The sequence below is a fragment of the Harpia harpyja genome, chromosome 18 (assembly GCF_026419915.1).
Source record: "Harpia harpyja isolate bHarHar1 chromosome 18, bHarHar1 primary haplotype, whole genome shotgun sequence".
Taxonomy (NCBI): domain Eukaryota; kingdom Metazoa; phylum Chordata; class Aves; order Accipitriformes; family Accipitridae; genus Harpia; species Harpia harpyja.
The window spans coordinates 5,200,342-5,220,226 of record NC_068957.1 but is presented as its reverse complement, the minus strand read 5'-3'; the positions used below and the strand labels follow the sequence as shown (position 1 = coordinate 5,220,226).

General features: G+C 43.9%; 1 protein-coding gene across 4 annotated transcripts in view; it reads left to right on the top strand.

The window, feature by feature from the left end:
• GAB3 (GRB2 associated binding protein 3) overlaps positions 1-19,885 on the top strand; it is a 64,001-nt gene that overhangs the window by 14,336 nt on the left and 29,780 nt on the right. Inside the window, exon 1 of one of the 4 annotated variants that reach the window (XM_052814129.1) lies at positions 7,492-11,840. The exons of the other annotated variants lie outside the window; for them this stretch is intronic. The gene's annotated coding sequence lies outside the window, so the exon portion shown is untranslated. Of the gene's footprint in view, positions 1-7,491; positions 11,841-19,885 lie in introns of those variants that run through there. 4 annotated transcript variants of the gene reach the window in all.

Sequence of the window (19,885 nt, the reverse complement as noted above, 5' to 3'; positions counted from 1 at the left end):
GAATGGCAAGCAAAGAGATTCTTTAATCCCCCCCTATTTTTGTTATGGTCCTATGGAGCCGGCACTAAGACTATCAAACGGACTGAGCTTGTGCGTGGGTAGACTGTCATTTCCATCGTGGGTTGGCCAGTCATTGGGACAACACTAATTCTGTGAGCCCCCAATGAAGTTGTTTGGACCAGGTAGTGGACTAGGATACATGGTTGAGTATATTTCACTACTGGACCTTTAAAGTGTGTTTAGCAAGGAGAATGTTCTGATCTTCCATAATTAAATCCTGTATGTACCACAGCCAAACAACAAAAAAACCCCAGGTCTATATTCACTGTTCGTAAAATAAAATTCTCTGAAGTGTCTCTCAGCATAAGGACTGTGAGTCAAAGTGGAAGGTTTTATGTTAGTAAAGGAAAAATTAAACATCATCATCTGTCTTATTGTAAAGAAGCAGAAGGATGTTAAAAACTATGTTATGCTGGCTCACATTTTTTTCTACATAAATGAATTTTTGGGGTATCATACATGTTTACAGTAAAACAGTTACATAGGAAGTAGTGAAATCCACGATGATTTTTACATAACTTTTTCTTTCATAACATACTTGTGCAATAGAGTAGTCAGAATGCAATAATCAAACTATGTTTTTTCCATGCTTGAACATTAGTGGCCATCTGGAAAATTGCATGCTACCTATATTCAGTGAAATGGCTAAGTGAGGAAGTCACGTCCAAGGAAACTAAAATTATTTTTATGTGTTTTGGTAAGTTGACTTTTGCCAGGAAGAAGCATAAAGAGGATAAAAAAAATCTTGTTTGCCACCATTCCTCCTTGGGGATGGTGTCAGTCAGCACCACGGTGCTAACGCTGCTCACAGACCTAGTCCACAGCCACCTGACTTGTCCAGGGACTGTCCTCATATAGGAATGGTGGCAACAGGCCTGATGTATTTCTGGTAAAGACACAGGAGGAGCCTCCAGACCAGCAAAGAGAAATGCCTGAGTGCTGGAAAAAACCTTAACCTTTTGTAGGAAGATCTTGTAGGAAGCACTGACCACTTCTGACAAGGGCTTTGCCATTGCAGATACCCTTTCTGCCTGTAGCACTTAAAATTGTAGCGTAGCAACTTACTTGAAAAACTTTGGCTGAAACGGCCAGTTATCACTCTGCTGTTGCAGGGTGTTGCCTCTTCTCTTCCTGGTAAAAATGCTGAGCTGCGGACGGGGTCTGTTCTGGGAATGGGCTACAGGCGCTCTCGTTAGTCAGCAAATACCAGAGCCCAAGGGCAGGGAGTCAGCAACAGGGAACGGGGAGGGGGGGACACATTCAACACCTGTTGGTAATCCAGTTATTAAAAATAAATGTTGACTTGATGAACTTCTAACCAAAACCCTGTTATGTCAGAAGGGAGCTCTTCTAATGCTGAGCTCCTAAGGGCAGGGGTATAACTGTGATAAGGCTGGGGACATGTCAGCTGGGTGGAAAGAAGAGCTGAGCTATCCAGATAGTTATCTAACCACAGGAGGCCTTGGCAGCTTTGACCCCTGTTCTTTTGAAACCCATGTCTGACTATGTTATATATTTGGCTTACTATTATTCCTGGATTTGCTCAGCTTTTTGGTGAAAATGTCATTAATTACTAATGTAGTTCAGTGGAATAAGAAAGAGTCCAACTGTGTATGTGTAGTGCATTTAGTGGTTTCAATCCTTAGCTTATAATTGCTCTTTCCTGAATATGATGCTGTCGGGAAAATTCTTAGTTTCACAGTGTCAAGCCATTAATTAATCAAGGACCAAACCAGAAGCAGAGCACTGTGGAGAAGATTCTTAGGTATCGAAAGGCACTGATAGTAAACCTCTGTGGAAACGGTGCCCGGCTGCAGTTGGGGAACGTGCCTTCCAGTTACATATTCCCCTGCCTGCAAATGCACTGCTGCTACTTTTTCCCTGCGCAAAGACGAGGCACAGACACCGAATGAGTCACGGATCTGTGCTCAGCTGTGTCTAACCCATGAAACTCTGGAGCAGGTCAGAGGCAGCAGCTTTGTGGTGTGTGTACACACACACAGACACACATACACACACACGCACCCCCCACCCCCCCACCCCAAAACTCGAAGGTCTCTTTAGAGGCCTTTGGTTTTGCTGCTTTTGACTATATCCAGCCAGCCCCACTTCTCCTGCATTCTTCCTTCTGGTGGTTTTCATGGCTAACCCTCAGCATCCATACGAGTGCTTCCCTGGCCTCCTTGGGTGGCTGTGACCCATGCTAGCCCTCAGAAAAGCCAAGTAGCCACGGGCTTAGGAAATGGCAAACAGAAAGATCTCACATTGCTGTTTCTCTCCCTTGAACTGCAGCTTCTTTCATCACATGTTGCAAAATGGATTGTGAAGCAGGGTCATTTTGCCTGTAAGTAGGGCTGTGGTCCTGGAGCTCTAGAAGAGCAGAGCTGCTTCTCTCAGAAGATGTTTCTAAGACAGAGCATGTGACATCTATCACATAATGCCATGACAAAACAGTGTTTCTAACAGAGAGCTGAAGCAATTTGTGAAGTGAAATTAATCATAGGTATATGTCATGGGTTTTGATTTAAATGTGGATTAGAAAGTATGTATAGCAACAGACTATTTCCAAAGACATTGATTCTTTACAGCAAAAGAATGAAGGTGAAAACATCCTGAAAAAACAATAAAACAAAGAGTACTGTAGCTCTGGCTCTGCAAAAATACGAAAATTTCGCATTAGATGCAAGAAATGGTATGGGGAAGGGGCATGGGATTATTTTAGTGCTTCATTCATCTTCAAATTCAGTTGTATGTTATGGGTCTGATTTTGCGCCTGATTTTGCACTCAAGAAAATCTTGAGTTGCCCTTTTAGCTGTCAGATAGGAATGAACACAGAATCAGCCATGGAGAAGGAGTCTTGGATTAAACAAATGCAAAATCCTAATCCAGCTCTTTTTCAACAGTTGGATTATTCTGCTTGATTTTAGTAAGAATTGAAATAAAAATAATGGAGAGGAGACTCAGGTTACAGGAGCAAAATTAGCATTCAGAGAGATGGATAAAGATGTCCAATGGCATATGTAAAATACCAGAAGGATAGTCTTCTACTGGATTTATTGAAAGATAAGTACCCAAATATCCCCAAATTCCTAGGCAGGTTTAAAACTGTCTTCATTTTTTTTTCAATAAATCATTGTGTAAATTATGTATATTGTAACTCCATGACAGTAGCAGTGCAATATTAGTAAGCACTGTAATTCTCAACTTCTGTTAAGTAATAAGAAAGTTACAGAATAAAGTATGAACATATGTGATGGGTTTAAAAAAATGAGTTCAAACAATCAGTAAGACCAGAAGCTCTGTAAGTGCCAAATTATTGTTGCAGAAGTATTCTTTTTATCTATGGGTCATGATTTCCAAGAAACGAGTGAAAAATGTAAACACTTCCAAGCATTTGTCCCTTTGGGCACAGGGTGTATTAAACAACAACAACAAAAAATACTTCATGGACAGAAAAGAATTGTTGGCCAGGGCATTTCAGACAGAAGCCAATAACGCCTAACTTGGTGAACAAGCAAGAATTAAAAACTGGCAAATGGTTTTATCCCCTGATTCATGGAAGTTCTCCATTCACCTGAGTTTTAAATTGAAATCTCTTTCAATTTTAAAGAAACAAACTGGAAATCTTTTTCTGTAGTAGAATTCAAAGCAGGAGATGGTTGTGGTAATTACTGGCAAGCAAATAGTAAATACTCTCAGAGGTAAAAACCACAGAGCTGGAAATCATGCCTCTGCTAAGCTGGTCAGATTCTGTGCTTGATTACACTGCATGAATAAATTATTGGAAGACACATTTCAAGCTCTTTTTTCAGAAGTGAAAAAATAATCCAAATTCTTATTTTTGCAAAGCAGGGCAGAAATATGCAGAAGAGTGTGGCATCATCAGTTTGCTGCATTATTGCTTTAGAGGTGCTCTTTTAAGTAACACAAGTACAAATATCCCATTACTCCCAGGCTAGATTGTAAGATTTGTAAGATTGTATAAGTTATTTAAGCACCTTAATCCATTTAGTTTCCTATGTCAGCTCTTTGATGTTGGTTTAATCCCACAATAAAAAGTTAATTGGTATACCAAAGATAGGCTGAGAACCCATGCTGATGGGGTGAATGAAAATTGGCAGCACCCAGTCTTTTGCTGATATGAACATTAAATAATGGCACTAGGACTGTTTCATCTAAAACAAGAAGAATATTGGAATGCCGTAAAAATCAGTAAGGTTGCTTTTTCTTTAAAATCTCCTGGAACCCAGCTGAGCAAATATTGCAACTTTCGGAGCTGCAGGCTGGCAATAGTAATGCTTCGTGTTTCACCTCAAGTCTTCATCTGTCTGCTCTGCTTCAACTTCTGCTCTGATTACACACAAAAATAGCTATGGCAGTGCCACAGAAAGGATCAAAGTCAGAGCAAAATTCTTTGAGTTGTACCTGGTATAGACCAAGACCATCAGAAACCGCAAATTTCAGGCAGTGTTCAGTGCAAAACCAGAAAGCGGCCAAGGCTTTTCTGTCTGTCGCAATCCTTAAAATTTCCCCAACAAAATACAGTTTGCTGGGCAAGGAGTTGTGTTGTAAAAATCTGCCTTGCCTTCTTTGGAAGCTTTTTCAGTTTTCCTCCACATCTTACAGTCAATCCATCAGCTCTCTGGAAAGACTAGTTTTCAGCATACTTGCATAGTTTGAGACATTATGTTGCATCACTTATCTTTATCATGCACAGCACGGATGGTTTTTTTATGTGTCTGTTTATTCTTGTAACCTGCTGAAATAGAAAAAGAATTTTTCCCCTTGTTTCACTAAGGCCAGGATGCCATTCATCATCTTCCAGTGTGATACTGTTTTCTCCCTCTATGGTCTTCCCTCTAAATCAAAGTCTTGGGGAGCAGTAGAGACACTTCCCTTGGCATACCCCTGGGAAACAGCTCCCTGGTATTTTGCAACGACTTTCTAACACAAACATCAAGACAGCATCACCATATGATTCTTCCTGGGCTTTGTAAACTACTAAAAAAAAATATTTTCTACTTAGGAAAGGCTTTTTTATCTGCAGAAGGATTAGATCAATCATTAAACTTTCTCACAAGTTCACGTGTGTTCTTGTCTTTTACCATCTCTCTCAGCCTGTCTTCTAAAAGCCTCCTAAAAACATTGACACCATGGCAATGTCCTCTGAACGGCTTGCATCTATGCTACAGCCACACTTACTCTTTGGCTGAAAAAGGTCCATAAACTTATATTTTAGAATCCGATTACTTCTGACTGATTTAGCACCCTGTGCTTTTGTAACACAAATCTTTGTCCTGACCAGGGGGTATTTTACCTTCCAGTTGGCTTCATTTGAATGTAGCAGTTAGATCTAACATTTTAGTAACTGCATCAGCAACACACAACCCGGTTGGGTTACTGACTGTGCCATACATGTTACTTTTTACACTGCATCCTAACGAGTCACATTTACAAACTGCTTCTCTGAAAAACATGGTAAGAAAGAGTCATAAGTGAAGGAGAAGAGTAGGAGTAATTCCGCATTCAGATCTAAATTTGTGTCAAGTGTGGGATGAAGTTTAAAATAAGAAAAGATAATAGTTGGGGTTCTGTTGTTTCTTTCCACCTTTTTGGAAAAGGCATTTTTGATCATATTCTTCACCTCTTTAAAAATGTACATTCAAGTGATGGACCTTTGCTGAAGTGTTTCATGAGTTAAAATTAACCTTGAAAGTTAGCAGGAGGTGTTACTTGCTCTGCATTTATTTCTACTTTATTTTTTCGTATCTGACCAGAAATGGGTAGCATGCAAATGTATCTTTGTGGTTTAAACAAATAAGCCATGAAGTCTAAAAAAGGAAAGCAGTTACTGCTTTCTGTGTACAACCACTGCTTTCAGATGACTCTTTTGTATCTGCTAATGCCTGTGACTGTGGCTCCATTTTTACTCAAAAATATTCTGTGTTGTTGGGGTAGGAGGGACCAGAAGAAGGGATTTTACTAGTTTGGTTTTCTCCTTGAAGGGAACTCCTGCAGTATCCCTCCTCTGGAAATCAGCAAAGACCTGGGGAATGGCAGAAGACGAACCTTGTCTTTCCCTACAGAACACAAAATATTTGTTATTCAAAATGTCAGTTAATCCGCAGTAGAAAGCTGTAAAGGTTCCAAACACAGTGCCCATCCCCGAATGCCCCTGACAACATCCGTGGTTTTACAGTCGTCCTTTCTACGCGCTGTTCTCTGCACTGTTGCTGTGTGCAACACCCAGACAACAAGGGCAACACCTTAAAAGAAAACCTCTCTTCTCATTCAGGGCCACCCTTTTGGTGTACCATGTGTGAGAATTATCTCAGCCTTCGCAGGACAGAATTTCTCTCCTCTGTGCAACTCTGGCTTCAAGTCTGTAGACAGCACTTTGCATTGGTATGTTTTAATGAAAGCCAGAAGCAAACAATAACTTCACTATATTTTTCCTTTTCCTCTTTAGTGTATTAGTTTATTTTTGTCAACTTTTAGCTTTTGGATTTAATTTAGCTTAGATCGTTTTCAGTTAAGATGAGGCACATGGCTTTAGCAAATTGTGAGCTCTCACCAAGTTAGATTTGCTGCTCCTGTTAGACATTTTTTTTGGTCCTTGCTCTGCTGGAAGGTTTGATGCTTCCAGACTGGTGTGTTTCTCTCATGGTTTATTAGTGAATCATAAAGGTCTTGCTCCACTGTATTCTCATCTATTTTATTTGCTGATGATACATACTTCATGGCCCTCTAGTTTAGCAAAATTATTTTTATAGAGAATAAATAAAACAGAAACACAACTGAAGGATCAATGACTGTTCTCTTTGTTTAAAATATATATTATTCTCTATATTCAGAGTTGTTAGGCATTCTTTGTACTTTTAAAGGTCTCCAGAGATTGGGTCAGACATACATAGAATTACGAGTTAAGCATTCTAAAGTTCAAACCGCTTTGTTCTTCATTTGTGATTAGTATGGTTTCTCACATTGTACTTCAAGCCTTTGGTTTACGTACTTGGAAAATGTTTGGTTACTGAGCTGCTTTTATTTATAATACCGTAAAAAATCAAAATATATGGTAAATTTTGACTTTTTTTAGAGAGGCAGAAAAGTTGAAGAAACCCATTGTGCTGAAGCAGCAACACAATGCAGTCTTGCATAAGCAAATGTATTTTGGTTAAAAATAAAATGTAAAATTTTTGAGACACAAGGTAATTAATTTGACTGCATTCTGGCTTCTTCTAGAAGAGCCTACCCCTTCCAACTTGGAAGTTTCTAGTTACTGACACAGCTGAGAGTGAACTGACCACTGCTGCAGGCATAGGAAGACTGAAAGCGTAAAGAAGGTCTAGAGCTTGAACAAAATCTTTCTTGTAACTTAAGAAAATAATAGTGAGAATCCCTATAAAGAGCTCTCTGAAACATACGGATTATGAACACACAGAAAAAGAAAGATCAGTTCACAACATTCATACAGTCCATTAGCTTCAAATAGATTTACAAAGCGTGTCTGATGACATTCTGGTTGGGGTTTGCCTGCTATTCAAGGGAGCTGTGCAGAACCCACCCCTCAGCTAGCATCTCCCGTGGAAGGGGTGAGCATCTAACAGCATCTACACTGAGCTTGTCTGGCTGAGCATCTTCTAGGTAGCTGAGAAATGTACTGCCTTGTTGTCCAGACTTTTAAATTCCTTTTCATAACTATAGGTAAAAAATAAGTGTGTGATTCAGAGTTTGGCTTCAGCTGACCCATGGGTCGAGCTGCTGTTGTTTGTTGTTGTAATTTCTATAGTTACACTGGAAGCACTCTGGGCATTTAGGTATTTTGACTGCCGAAAGCCAGAAATAACTAGTTGGAATAAAAGTGTTAATAGTCTGATGGCTGTGTGTGAGTCATAGCCACAGTGGCCTTTGAGACAAAGGAGAGATTGCTCTGAATACAGCAGTGGAGAAAGCCCTTCCTCTGTGCAGCCTTACACACTCATTGCAGGTCAAATTTAAACTTCTTTATTCAGAGCACAAACAGCTCTTCTATTTATACAGTCTGAGCTCCCATACCCCAAGATCCCAGTATCATAGAACAAAGAATCATAGAATCATTTAGGTTGGAAAAGACCTTTAAGATCATCGAGTCCAACCGTTAACCTAACACTGCCAAGTCCACCACTAAACCACGTCCCTAAGCGCCACATCTACACATCTTTTAAATACCTCCAAGGATGGTGACTCAACCACTTCCAAAGAAATACTTACGGGATAATTGCAAGACTTGCAGAAGCAAACCCTGCCTTGCTCTCACTGCTGAATCCCAGGGAGACTTCTTCCCAGGCAGCTCCTGGACAGGGAGAGGTTAATCGTGCCTGCTGGTTTTGCATGGCCCACTTGCAAGTCAAAATTAGTGGGCATCCAATGTTCAACACCCAAGAAGGTTTCCACGTACCTCTCATGCACACGTTCATGTGTGCATTCATGTTAACTCGCCTCTCTGTGGTGCATAGCTTTTGCATTAGAAGAGGAAGCGTCCTCTCAATTTCGTACTATACACAATGTGTGTGTTTCAAATACATACTGTGAAATTGCATTTTTCAGAAAGAAAACCTTCACTGTCTTTGAAGTGAGAAGGTGGTTAAATAGGAGCACATCACTTAGTCGGAGTCAAGATTCTCACTTCATCTTGCCAGGCACTGCTGAGACTTTGGGCAGTGAAAATGGCAGGGAAAACTTGGACTGTAGCCCAAAAAAATGTGGGCTCAATTCCTTAAAGTATTTTAGTTTAAATGAGGTCAAAGACTATTCCTGAGCTTGCTGTGAAGCATGTGCTTAAGTACCTTCTGGAACTGGGATCTAAACTTGGAGGGCAAATGAGTTGGCTTTTTTTGGTACCCTCAGGAAACAGCCTGCGACAGAAGAGTTTCTGTCAGGTTGAATTTCGGAGATTAGATACTGACTGCCCTTATCCTTTTGGACTTGAGAGATAGCGTCCTTCCTAATTGTGCTAACCATGCTGAAGTTTCAGGATCAAAGTGCTCCAGGGTGTTTGTTTGTTTGCTCTGTGCTCAAACAGCCCTTATCTCACATCACTTTTTGTGGGATTCAGTTAGAAAAACCAGTGACTGTTAACTTCACGCTTCTGCTTACAGCTCCTGACACGATCATTGCTCTGTAGACCGAGCAGATCGTGTTGAGTTTCGTTGTCACTGCGGAGATACAGTACCAGGGGCTGTGGCATTACAGCGGCACAGCTTCCTGCTCTGTGGGCAAGCCTGGAACTAGGTCAAACAACAAAAGCAAGTAATTGTTGAAGTATTAGAAGATGCGTATCTTCAGGAATGGGGCAGGGGGCTCTCAGCTCTGTAGCCAACCCGCAGACCAGTTTTTGCAAAGAATTCCAGGAACTTCATGAGAATGCACATGGGAATTCAGGATAATCTAACATTTTTGCTGACATGAAATTTGTCTGTTACTATGAGAGAGCATCGCGATGCAGAAGGACCGCACAGTGCCATGGTGTGGGATGCCTATCTGGGTTTGTGTCGCAGTGCAGCGTGCCTGCCTGGCCTTGTGTCAGAGACCCAAGAGCTCTAGATGGAAAAATAAACAAACCCTGGGATGCGGCGGGATGCGGCGTGCAACTGTGCAGAGAAAGAGCTGAGGTCTGAAGCAAGTCTGAGTAACAGGCTCTCTCTTCTGGGGCTTTGTTTTTCTGGTATAGTAGAGAAACAGCCTAAGTCTACAGGGACCTGAGCTGCAGTGTTTTGCATCTTTTTTGGTGTTGTTTATTTTGGGGATTTGTTGTTGGTTTTGGTATGGTAAGACTGCTCTCACACCTACACACATAACAATTATGTTATGCCTAGATAGACGCCCTCATTGCTGGCCTACTTTACACTTGCTTACCAGTGCAAACTATTACATATATACCATGACCTGGTCTTTTTAATGATAAAGTGGTATCAGGCATATTTGCATATTTGTTCTTAAATAAAATTCTGGATGTGTCTGAATTATGACTGTAGTCACCAGCTCAGAGTCTGCTAACAGTGAGAGCAGGGGGGGAAACCTACGCGTATGAGAAGCTCAAAAGAATCTGTTAACGTGCATTATTCTCATGGTCCTTGTGAAGATGGATGGTGGCTTTTTACTGTACAGCAAGCAAAATTATTGGGTTGAATTGTTGGAATTAAGGTGTGGTGAGAAAGACTAATTACTCAGCCCTCGGATACCTTTTAAACTGTGGGTGAGTAGATGTCCCATGCTGTGATGTTCCGTCACTGCATTTTTGACATATGTGATTGAGGGTGGAAAAAGAGCATCGCATGCAACACCATTGATCACAGGCTACACATTTTTTTCAGTCTGGGATTACTAGTAATTTTATTTTTAATTTCAGTGGCTCCCCTCATGATACTTCCCCAGACTAGTCCAGTCACCTTGAAGAAGTTTTCCTATATACTGCACTAATTCGCGTGGAGCAGCGATATCACTGATTTTTGTAATAATTTAAATGAGAAGGTAGAAATCTTTGAATTAAATTATAATTTCTTAATCTCATTTTTTTTCCACAGGTACTTTTTCATTTCTTTTCTTGAAATACGCTTTCATTAGTTGTGGTGTAATGATTTACCACTGAATGGAGTTTTTAGAATGAGTGGGGCACTTATTTTTGCTAACAGGGATACTCTATATCTGTCCATAAGTATCTAGGCATTTGTGTAGCTAAATGTACAATTCCTCATCTTCTTCATGTTATAATTTTAATATTAAAGAGGTACCGTTGTGGAAAGCTTGCTTTCCCCCAGCAGGGATTATTTTATGTGATTTGAAGCAAGCTGCATTTGAATGGAATTGGAATTCAGTAAAAATGCACAAAAGCATTTACGAACTTTTAAAAAGGATTTTAAATTAATTAATTATGTGAAATTACCTACCAATAAGATAGGTGGTTTTTTCTGTGTTGAATTTTTCACTAGGTTTTGATTGCAGTTCTTTTTTTTTTTTTTTGTAAAAACATTCAAATACAAAATTCCAGTTTCTTTGACACTACCTATTTAGAAAGCAGTAAGTGAAATACACGTAAGAGTCAGAACTTTAGTGCAAACTGATAAACTGCACAGTCCGGTACAACTTCCTTCTGCTATTTAAGAGAACTGCTGTGCACTGAAGCTCAAAGGCGTGATATTACCCTTCTTACCACATTATACAGTTATATTATAAATCACATATGCTGCTACATATCAATAACACACCTGAATTCCCTTGAAGCTGAAAACCTCTGAATGATGTCCATGCACAGAAGTGTTAAGTATGTTGAACTTGTGTGTTAGTGCTTATTTGCAACAGAAATGTGACTTGGCTTTGGGACAGCTCTGCTTTTGCTGGGCAGGAAAAGCCAAATCTTTTATTTCTTACCTGCTATGAAACACACTCAGAAACAGCACAAATACAACGACCAGCTGCAGAGGTGGGGAGAGCTGTTGTCCCAGTCCTGTCCAAGCAGTGCCAAGCAGGGAGGGCTGACAGCAGCAGCAAATACCTGCAGAGAGCCGACGGGGCTTATAGCCGGGCTGGCCTGGATATGGCCTGAGTATTCCCCAGTGCCAGGGATACCCAGCTGGCAATGCTTGGAGTTTGTTGGCCAGAAGAGTACAAAATTACCTTTGTCAGCCAAGGATCCTGCCCACCAGGGGATATATGTTCACTTGTTCAAAGGAATATCAGTAAAAGGCCAAGATCATTCCTACTCCAAATTTGAAGAAAAGAGTCAGAAGCAGCCACTCTGCAGGTGACTCACACAGGAAAACACTAGGACACATGACTTGTACATAGTGATTTTGCCTAGTGATGAGTAAAATACAAGAAACAACTAAAAGCTTGCTTCGAAAAGCCTTTGTTTGAAGTACACGGTTCCTTAATTCTTTGGGAGCTCTCAGCAGATCTGCCGAATGACGAGACCATCTAGGTTAGGTCCTACCTTGCCTTTACCAGCAGCAGCACCGTGTGTCAGAGCTGGTGTGTGGAAGGACAGTAATGACAGCCTGAGTGCCGAACAGTTATGTAAAAGCTTTATCTAGGGCTTAAGATGGAGCATGTCCTGGTTGCACGGGCTGGCTCTTATTTACGTGGGAGCAACTGGAGCTCTTGTAAGTGCCATTACAAATTCCAGTGCGCTAGTTGCGATTGTAAACTCCTTGGATCAAAACCCGTCTTTTTTGGTTTTAATATTTTTGTCTAATGCAACAGGATCATGGATGAAGGCCGTCAAGCCCATTACAATACCATGTTTGCATCTAGCCCTTTTTCGGATTCCCAGGGATGCACGGGTTTGTCAGACTGAGGTATTAGCTTCCTTCATGATTGGCAAGAGAGCGGTCCAGTGCCTTTTTCCAGGTGTCCCCCCACCCCAGCCAGTGCCAGAGCCATCAGCCTAGCAAAGGCGATGAGGTTTCTCGTCCTCTTCAGCCGAACAGTTGTCCTGAAAACATCTGATCTGGCAATGTCACTTTTAAAGGCTGCTAAAGTAATGAAAAAGATGCAGAAGACTCTTAAAGATGCAGGGAAAGCAGAGCAGTCCTCCCTCACCTCAGCCACAGCATCTGCCCAGCATCACTGACTGCACTGGCTGCGGAGGCAGAGGAAAAGCTGCAGGAGGAGGAGGGGGAAGCTTGCACAACTATTACTTGCTCTCATCGTCCCAAAGGATCAATTTTCAGACCATTACCTACTTTCCCACACATGCAGACACACATACCTCACTGATCTGGAGAGGATTTGTAAGTTAGCATCTGAGGAATAACTATCAATATACAGACAACATTTGCTTTAGGGGTTGTTAGTGGTTCTCCAGTAATGGCTGATGCTGAAACCCAGAAGCAGCACAGGCCCGGTTGTCGTACTGGAGACAATGTACGGTGCTATCAGCTTATTTTTCTCTAAGGCACATGTGGTGTCTTTGGGATCTTTTAAATCTGTCTTCAGCTTAGTCACAGAGCAGAGGCTTTCTCCGTTCCTAAGCCAGCCCGACAGACACAGCTATCTAGCGAGCCAGACTAGCCCTCTCCAGCACAATCGCAGGAAGTTATTCCAAGCCTCAGACAAATCCCATTTCTATCTCTGGAAGAGTAAAAGGTCAAAAAACACCAGGCTGTAGCTCTGCCAGCAATAGCAGCCCCAGCCGTTGCAGCACGTTGCGGGGCTGAGCGGAGGGGAGCACCAGCCCAGCGGCTGCGTCCTGCCACGGCTCTGCCCTCCTGGCAGGCCTGGTGGCTCCTGCCCACACGTCTGCAGGAGGAGGTGGAGGTGCATGGGGCTCCGAAAGGGCTTCACGGGCTGTGTCTGTCCACAAGCAACCCTGGGAGAGGGAAGAAGGAAGGCGTAACTGCAAGGTTACCAAAGCAGACTTTCTCTGGGAGCCAGTGGAGCCCTCTGATCCCGCTTACCATATTACTGTTGGCGTCCAGCCACATCCCCATCCTCTCCCAGCAAAAGGCAGCTTAATTAGCACAAGTCCTGATTAGCTCTTGCCCTCTGCTTGCAGTGTACTAGCAAAACAGGAGGTTTCTAGGGCTCTCTGCAATTCTCTAGCAGCAGCCAGGTGCTCCAGAGCCAGCTCTCCAAGCTGCCCTGGCCTGGCCGTGCCCGCCACGCAGTGCTTTGGACGCTTTGCTGTTGCAGTGGCCGCTCCTGCAATCAGAGCAGGGACATAAGGCATAGTCTTTCATCATTCCTCACTGTTCTCATAGGATTTCAGTAACGGCCTCTTCCCTCCTGTTGCTTTGCTGGCTTCTCTGCTTGGCGTTAGCAAAGAAGATACCTCATAACAATGCATACAATGGCCAGCCCTCGGTCTGATGATTCAGAGGGCGATGGGGCTACTCCACCCATAGTAAAAACTTGGGTCTGATTTTGAGAAACCCTTGCCTGAGGAGCTGGGAGGACTGTCGTGCCTCCCTCATCCCGGGCCAGGGGGTTGCTATCAGCGCTCTGCGGGCTGTGGTGATGTGAACCGCTGGGGACGGAGCTGCTCCTCGCTGAGGTTCTTCCCGCTGAGCTGAAGAGCCCAGTCCTTTCTCTGCATGATCCCCGCACTTCATTTTTTATTTGTCCTTTTTCCTTCAGCTTTCCTGTTCCTCCCATTCCTGTCCTTCCAATTTTCTTGCCCGTTTGGGGCTCCCCTACTCTTCCTTTGTAGCTCTCACTTTAACTTTCCTTTTGAAAACACTTGCTATTGCTCTGCTTTTGCTGTCCTCCTAGGACATAAACACTCCTGAAATTACCCGTTTAAACGCAGCCCTCATCCCTTCTCCTGTTGCTACCTGCAAGCGCCAGCAGGCCTGTGATACCCACATGCTGTTGCTCCTAAATTAACCCGGCAGGAGTCTAAGTGACAGAACCAGGGGGCAAAACATTGCTTGCCAAAATAGAAGTGGATTTGAGACCTGTTAAACAAAGAGACCTGCAGTGACCTATAGCTCCTGTGTGCATGTGCAGAGGTACAGAGAACAGCACTTACAGACAGCGGTGGCTAAGGCCTGCGTTGGTGCTGATACAGCTGTGAGCTGCGCTGTCCTTGCTGGTGTGGCACACTGGCACCCGCTGGCACCCAGGTACCTCGTGTGGCCTGGAAATGTGTTTCAGTCACTTGCTGAAAAACCTCGCAGCTCTACTCCCCACCAGTGCCGGACAGCTTACTCTCCTCCAGGATACTGTATTCTTTATAAGTAGGGCTGAACGGATCCACATGGCTCCCGAGCACCACATTTCAACTGAGGGCAGCAATAGGGAAAGTCTTATTTGTTTTTCTCTAATAGACTGAACACTGTGGGTTCAGCCCGGAGCTGAGGTTGTTTCATATGGTTTCTTTGTTGTAAATCTGTCTGTCTCCACACCCTCCCTAAGACAAATGCTTTGAGCAGTGGTTTCTTTGCCAGTGCGAAGGCACTGACTGTCAAGGATCTGCACTCTTTGAAGCAAGCTGAAAGCAAATTGTTGAGCACAAACCTTCAGTTATTTAACCGTTCTGCAGCTGGGGCATGGCTGGCGGGAGGAGGAAGAGAATTCGGCGTTGACTGGGAAGGGAGTGCAGTGCCTTCCACAGAGCCAGGAGAGCCCTGTCGATTAACTCTGCTTGCACATTCAGCTGATCAGGAAATGGTTATATCTGTGGAGAATTTGGAGTTTTTATGTGTCTACTTTGTGGTTTGAGCAGATCTCAGTGTATAAGGCTGTCTTGGCATTTCTGCTGTTAGTTTCTCTGTTTTCATGGATCACTCCCATGGGATTAGAAGCAATAAAACCCACTTAAAAACTGAAAATGAGGTTATATGATTTCAAAAATCAGCAGAGGAACTCCAAGCCAGCCTGAATTTCACTTCAGCTCCTGTTTTGCAGTTCAAGTTCACAGCATCATGTTAGCATTAGCATCAGCCATGCTTACATTCACTTCCTTCTGAAGCATATGCAAGCACTGCAGACTATGCAGAGGACTGTACACTTTCAGTTTTGAAGATTTGTAAAATTTGGGCTGGGCGAGGTATGGTTTTAAGACCAACGGACAAACTCTTCCCATCAGAGGAAAGCAGAACGCAGAAATAGTGGTCATTACCGAGGTCAAGAGGGGGCCCTTCACCCCGACGCAGCGCGTGGCCTCGCCAGCTGGTTGGGATCGCATCGTCCCGGGGAGCCCTGCAGCCTCGCCAGGGCTGGAGCCAGATGTGCTTCAGGTGCCCCAGATGTGCTTCAGATGCTCCCCCCATTTCAGGGCACAGGGGGAGCAAATGTACAGATATTTACAGCAGGGCAGAAGGTATGTAGGTGACCGTTGCACAGAGCTGGTGGCACTGACCCGCCGTGACCGGCTACGAGGGGCTGCCCAAGGCGCAGGGGGCTGTGAAGGCATCGTCACTCACAGGCGCTCGAGTGAGGCAGGGTAATGGGGAGGAAAGGGGATGGCCAAGGAGCTGGTGGAGCTCTTCGTATTCCCCACTTTCTTGCAGACTTGACATAGGAGAGGGCTGCCGGGTGGAGGCGTGACAGGCCCTGCCAGCATCATGCTCGCCGGACACAGCAGCCTGGGTCCGAAGGATCCCCCGTTTCTTTAGCTGCAGACACCAGGAGGGTGTCAGGGAGGCACCTTTGCCTGCGGCAGCATCCCATTTACCTCCAGGGAGCACCGATGCCATACGTTTCTCCGTTGCCGGTTCATTCAGCGCCAGCAGCAGAGCGGGTGGGACATGCCCACACAGCAGCAGTCCAGTCTCGATGCCTTCTCCTCCTCTCCGGTCCTTTCCCTCGCTGCCTCCAAGGAGCCCTGGTGCTCCCACCCTGACCGGGGCATGCAGCAGGGAGGCAGCCGGCAGCACACACGCAGAAAATGATGCAGTCACAGACTGCATCCACGTCCTTACTGCTCCTTGGTGACTTCATTTTCTGGGTGTAGCTCAGTGCAAAAACCACAAAAAAAAAAGGGATAGGGAAGGGAGGAGAAGAGACAGAGAAGAAATTGCAGAAAAGCAGAAATAAACGCTGTAGTTTTGAAAATGACTGTGGAAAAACCCAGCTGGCTCATTATCCTCACTTTTGTAACAGTAACATTGATCCTATTTCACCATCCCACAAGCACATATTCTTCTGATAGTTTTACAGTTTAAAAAAGATTGAGAACCGGATAAGCTGCACAACACCATTGCCTTCAACCACGTTTACCAGTTTACATTTACGAAGAATCTTTCGTGTTTCATAGATTAGTGTGCTGACAGGTTGAAAAATGATAGAAAGGGAGCTATTACCCTTCTCCCACATTGCTCATATTTAAGTTATTGCTGAGCACATTAATTGCACGTTGTTCCCAATAGATCAAGCTGAACTTTCATTTCTGAAATCTGTTTTTACTCCCAAACTGTTCCACTATTTGTGGAGGTTGGCAGAGAGTTTTACTCCTGCTGTACTTGCAAAAAATCTGCATTACAAAATACTGACAACTGGCCGAAGGTAACCCCAAAGAGAAGGCACCTGCTCAGGAAAGCCGGCCCATCCTTTTGCAAGCTGCAGCTTCACAGAGGAACCGACACATTTTGGCTGTGCCTGAAGAGCCAGGCAGCGTGCGAGGGCAGGCTTGCCAGCTTCCTCCAGCCTGGGCTGCTTTGGGGCAAGCCACAGCGCTCGAGTCTGTCGTGACGCTGATATCACAGAAGTGTCATCATGCCATCAGTCACCTCACAGCAACGAACCGCTCTGGACGTGAAATCCATGGGGTTCTGCAGAAATGAGCGCTTTTTTTCTTTCTCTCCGTCCCATTTGGGGAGCCCTCGTCGCCCTCCCTGGCACCCAGCAGCCCTCCCAGGATTTCACACACATGGGACCTGGCCCTTCGTGGCACGGTTTGGACCGCAGCCGGCTGGTGAGGAGCAGCCCTGCTCCTGCCCTTCCCTTTCCCCATGGCTGGAGTGGGGAAGGTCAGACACTCGCACCGACGCAGGGTCAGGGTGGATAGTTGGGAGGCGGAGGTAGATGCACAGCCAGGCAGGGCAATGCAGTGCATCGCACCTCATCATTTAGTGCCACATTGAATTTGGGGTTACCACACCATGGAGACAGCAGAACACTACCCAGTACTAGGTTGGGCACACTCCTGAGTGACACCAGTCTGCTGCCCACAGGCCAGCAGGTAGGAAGCTGGTTTGGAGCATCCTGAACTTTCTGCCGGGGTTGTGCGCTGCTGTGGCCACCTGAAACCCAAGCTGTCCAGGCAAAGCTGGTGTTTGGCAAGTCTGGGGGATTTCCTAGGAAATAAATCATGGTACATAGCTGTTTTTAATGCTGCTGTGATCAGAGTGCAAGCCTGTAAATATAAAGGGATACCAGAATTCGGAGTGTTAAGGATAAAGTGTGCAATGTGCCAAATGTAATTGTTTTCCTTTTGCAGCCTGTTATATTCAGATGTTGAGGAAATGATTTAATACTTCTGAACATGTTGTGATTTCACCGTTTGGTTCAGCAAGGGAAGTTTGAGAAGTCATGCAAATTAAGATAAACATTAAGTATGCTGTTAGTACTTTATTTGCCATGGTGAGTTTTTTCTATAGTGGTGCTATACAGAGTATGCCAGCCCAGGACATGTAGATGTCTACACATCAAGATAAAAGTTGCAGCAGTAACAGGGGACTGAAAAAACTTAACCTATATGTGACTCAAAATTGGAAGGACCGGTCTCAGGAGGTAAAAAGAGAAAGGACTGAGGATGAGCAATACAGCTAAGGGCCGGGGCGCACAGTCCTGAGCCTGTGCCAGAGGCAACTGGGTTTGCACCTTGGTGCTCATTCCCAGCTCCATCGGAGCGTTGCGCTGGACGGGCCGGTGTGAAGTAGGCAGAGCATGAAACGATACACTGAGAAAAAAAGCACGGGTCTGCAGAATTTCACAGGCATTGTTGCCTTCCCACAGCAGAGCGGAGAAATGTGCAGTTATCTCCTAAGCATGGGAAGTTTACATGATGAATGTTTGGATACTCTGGCTGACTTTAACCAGCTGACTTTGTGAAACGCACCTAAACCGTGAAGGAAAGCGGAGCTCACGGGGTGTTATTTCTTCAAACTCTTAGCCCTGAAAACCCTGTTTTCTTGGATGAGAAGCAGGGCGCAATGGCAACAAAAACAATCCTGACAACTCAGAGAGAATTCTTAAACAAACAAAAGAAAACCTGGCACAGGGCGCATTGTTTATATTTTTCCTAACATTTATGTATTTTAAAATAAAAAATGACTGGCAGTGGATGCTGTATATTATGAGCCATATGAGTGATGACCACTTTTCCACAAACTAAGGAGAATGAAAAAATAATTCTAAAAATGTTTAAAAACCAGCTCAGCCTCTTGTGAAGTGTAAAGCAGAGATTAATTTAAGACAGCTTTTAAAAAAGAAGAAAACCCAGTTCTGCAAATGTTACACTGCCTAGCAGAATACTTAAGGGTAAACCAAGACAATTTAGTTGATGAGAAGACAGCTGAAAACAGCAGAACTGCAATCAAAATAGATTTTTAAATTCCTTAGCGTATCTGGTTTTCCAATATTGTACTTTGAAATGAGCAAATGGGTGTAAAACCAACTGTTGAGCACTTCCAGCCTCCTTCAGTGTTGTTGAGGTTCAGCTCAACCCCCTCTAGAGCTAGCATAGGCCATCTAATATACCCACCAGTAATAAGCATTCGTATTTACATATATGCAATATAGGAACAGACTTCATCCAACGCATTTCACCATGTGTTTTGGTTTGTGTCTTACCCACACTCTTAGTGTACTCTTTAATGCAATTATGATATTTACTAAATAGGTCTGACAAATAACTCTTAGTTTATAATCTTGTTTGTTTTCTGTAAATATTCAGTGAGGGAATCTGGCTGGTGATGAGTGGCTTCGGCTGAGCGTCTGAATCACGCAGCACTGTTCCCAGTTTGAGACTGGAGAGACCCAATTTCTTGAATTTGTGTTTCAGTGTTGAAGGCAGCCTGTGTGTAACCCACAAAAAACAGGCTAGACGCATGAAGGGAGAGTTCGTCTTCTGATGTGGTTGACAGAAAGGCTCCTCGTCAGTCCAGAGGCAGATTTTCTTTATCCAGATAATTTCTTCATATCATGTTTCCATTTTTGGGAATCTCTGCATTTCTCAGAGCTTCCTGTCAAGAGGAGGACCTGGCCCCCTCAGAGCAAATGGGAGCTTTGCCATTTGCATCAGTGGAGTTTAAATGTCACCGCAAAGTCCGGGTGGCTCCCATGGGACTGATTTCAAGCCAATACATAGATCTCAGCAGAGATCTTCAGAGTCTGTATAGCTAG